The following is a 3,758-nucleotide window of genomic DNA, read 5'->3' as shown; positions in this document are numbered from 1 at the left end:
GGGAGGGAGGGAAGGAGGGAGGGAAGGAGGGAGGGAGGAAAAGCCCGGCGCTCGCTTTGCAAGGAGCAGTGAGTTCCCTCCGGGGGTTGTTCTCGTTCCCCAGCCCATCTGGGCTGGGTCTCAAGGGGGAGAGGGGTCGTGTCCTGGCTGAAAATCTGCAGCCTGGGAAGCACCAGGTGCCGTTTCCTCCAGATTGAGCTGAGGCAGAGCCACCCTCGGCACCAGGAGGACATCGTGCCCTCCTGGAGTGACTCCCCATGGGACATGGACACAGCTTGGGCTGGGCTGGAGGGGAACGTGGGGATGCAGAGAGGCCTCAGATGAGGAGCTACTGTTCAATTTGCCAGAGCCAAGGTGTTTCTCCTAGACCCTCTGTCTAACCCCTCGAAGGACCCAGAAAATTACTGAGAGCTTGGACACCAGGCCAGAGCAAAGCCAGGGAATGCTGAGCCCAAGCAGGAACTGGAAAAGCTGCCTGTGGCAGAAGGAGCCCCCCAGCCTCCCTCACTGTCCAGCACTATGGAAGACCCATCCCAGGTGGCCTCTCATCCTCTCACCTGGAGGAAGGTTTGGTGCTGCAGGGTGCTGGCAGCCTGCAGCACTGATGTCCCGTGCTCCATGTCCTGCTCCAGGGACAGCAGGTAGATGGACAGGAAAGGCATGTTGGCCTGAGAAATGAGAAAACACACCACACTGAGCCCTGCACTGATGGCCTGGACACTGGGTGGCTTTAGGGACACATGGCCTTACCTCCTGACTGATGGTTTGCTTGCAGCTGTTTGCCATCTTCTGAAGCCCTTTGGCAAATTCCATCTCTGGAAGAAAAAGTTTGGAAGTGAAAAGACAAATGAGACACCAGGATTTCCCTGCTGGTTGGGTTCCTTTGGAAAAATAATCCAGGAACTTCAGTTCACCACTGTCCCTGCAGTGCCTGATTCCCTCAGCCCAGCTGTGGAGAGGACCCTCCCGCCCTCCTCCCTGTCTCACCCAGCATGGTCCTTTTCTCCAGGTACCCGATGAGGTCCTTCATGTACTTGGAGATGTTTTTGGCATACTGGAGGGCAGCATCGACCCCCCCCTCGCAGCGCTGCAGCATCACGTCCACTTCCTCGGCCGGAGGGCGCCCTGCCAGGGGGCAAGGACAGAGACACGGCCAGTGCCACGGCCACCCTGCTCACCAGACCCCACCCCCAGAGCTGCTGCTTACCCGTGTCATAGCTCTGCATGCCTGCGAGGGTGCCATCTCCTCCAGGCCCTGGGATCCCACCATAGAGGCTCTCCATGGTCTTTGGGAATTGGGAAAGAAAAGGGGCTGATCAGAGAAGAGGAAGGGGAGTAGCTGGAGGGGCTGGCACATGGAGGTGGCAGAAACCCAGAGCTCTTGGAGCCTCTCTCAAAGTCTTCTGTGCCCAGCCAGTGACCCTATGGGAAGGCCACAAGCAACCAGGAATGTCACTGGAGCAGTGCCTGGCTCTGTGCCATGGAGAGCAACCAGAGCTGTTTTCTGCCTCTGTTACAGCTGCTCCATCCCTTCCTGAGCCACCTTGCCTTTTGGATCAAGCTGCCAGGGGGCTCTTCCCCTTCTTGGGATGGTGGTGAGGACAGGAGCATGCAGGCAAGACACAGGCAGCCCTGCCAGGCTGGGGGGTGAGCTGGGGATCCCTGGTTTGGGGCTGAGGGCTCAGCCCCTTCCCAGCTGGCACAGCCCCAGCCTCACGTTGGGGGAGTTGGGCATCACTCACCTGGTTCTGGTCACTGGGTGGGATGGAGAGGATGGTGCTGCTGTCCACCTCCCCCATGAGGAACTCAGACACACTGTGATGAGAGGAGAAGGGTTGGGCTCAGGGAGGGAGGATGGGCAGTGACAACCTGGGCTGTCACCCTGCAGCACCTGGTCCTGCTCTGAGGGTCTGGGTGAGGGCTGGGGCAGTGGGAGCTGCAGTGCTGGATTCAGTGGGGATCAGACCAGCTCTGTGTGACTCTTGGAGGAGCAGAGCTTGGCCCAGCACTGGAGAGGGATGGGGAGATGGAGGCTGCAGGTTTTGGGGTCACTCCCTGGTGCTGGAGAAATTGGCAGGAGGAGGGAATCTGCCTTCCCCAGGGCATCACCTCGGTCCCCAAACCAGCCACCACTGGGGCTGTGCATGGGCGAAGGGTGGCCACGTGTCCTGGCTGGTGGGGTGACTGGGGCCATTGCGGGACCTTCTCCAGGGGACAACTGCCCAAAAGTCCCTTACGTGCTGCTGAAGGACACGGCGATGGTCTCCACAGCCTTCTCAAACTCCCGCTTGTCCGTCTCATTGTTGGACTCGTAATGGAAACCTAGAAATGAGGAAATGGGAACACCCTGTCACTGCAAGCCTGTCCCTGTCTCAAGGGCCTGAGGGACTGGGGCTGGATCAGGATCGAGGGAGCAGCAGAAGGAAGGGACCATCCCTATGGCTGATGGACTTTCTCTAGTGCAGTGTTTTTGCCCCCATTTCCCCCAGGACTGATTTCCCTGCCAGCATCACTGGGCTCACATTTCTCTTCACTCCTGGTACCCAGAGCTGTCAGAAAAGCACTGCTGGATGGACCCATTCCCCCACACCCCCTGTCCTACAGTCTCTCCAGAGTCCATTCCAAGGTGGGATTGCTGCTCGGGGGGGGGGGAACTCTCAGCCACAGCTGAAAGTGGAACCACTGGCAGCAGCAGGAACCAGCACAGACAGCACTTGGCAAAGTCCCAGGGATGCTCGATGGCAGCCAGGGCTGCTCAGAGCCTGTGCCTGCCCCCGCTGTGGTGAGGGGCTGGGATCTGCCCCTTGCTCCCTGGGGATGTGGGTAGGCCAGACTGGCTCTGTCTCAGCCCCACGTGGAGCCAGCCCCACGGCAGACCTCCTGCCACCCACCACTAGGCTTCCTGTCCCCATGGCTGCTGCTCAGTGTCCAGGAAGCAGCGCAGTGACGCAGAATGTTGTGCTGTGCCTGCGGTTAGTGCAGCCTCCCCTCCGCATGGGTGTAGCTGTGGGCAGGAGGTTACTAGGCTCCATGGGCCTCACTTGCCTAAACACAAGGTTCTGCCAGGAGCAGGATCCCATTATTGAAGTGTTTTTCCTGTGACTGCACTTGGAAACCCCCAGACAGGGTCTTGGGCTCTGACATTTCTGGCACTCATCATCCTTAACACCAAAACACAGTGAATCAGGAGGCTGGTGCCTTTGCCCTCCCACCTGTCCATGGGGCAGCTCCATGCCCAGCAGCCCCCTACAGACCCCTGGCGCAGGAGGGGAGCACGACAGAGCTGCCAGTCCAACCATCTCACCCTTGACTTTGGAGATGAGGGTCCCAGCAGCTGTCAGGGTCTCCAGGGTGTTGAGCAGTGGGTACTTGTTGATGACCTGGCGCAGGATGCGCAGGGTTTCCCCCAGGCACTCGTGGGCCAGTGGCCGCTGGGGCTCCTTGGGGTCTGCAAGAGAGGGGGAGAAATGCTGCTCTGCATCCCCACCCCATGTCCCTGCCCCGTGTCCTGCCCTTCAGAGCCTCCCATCCCAGCCATGTCCTGGGCAGGATCCCCCGTGGCCTCGGGGCTGCCTGGGATGGGCACGGCTGCATCCCGCCTGGGGTGGGCACGGCTGCATCCCACCGGGGGTGGGCACGGCTGCATCCCACCTGGGGTGGGCACGGCTGCATCCCGCCTGGGGTGGGCACGGCTGCATCCCGCCTGGAGGCGGCAGCCTGACCTTTCAGGCATTTTTTCCTCAGTAGTAAATTTTTTC

This window comes from Chaetura pelagica, unplaced genomic scaffold, assembly GCF_000747805.2.
Source record: "Chaetura pelagica isolate M959 unplaced genomic scaffold, ChaPel_1.0 scaffold1407, whole genome shotgun sequence".
NCBI lineage: Eukaryota > Metazoa > Chordata > Aves > Apodiformes > Apodidae > Chaetura > Chaetura pelagica.
Note: the sequence above shows the minus strand (reverse complement) of the source record.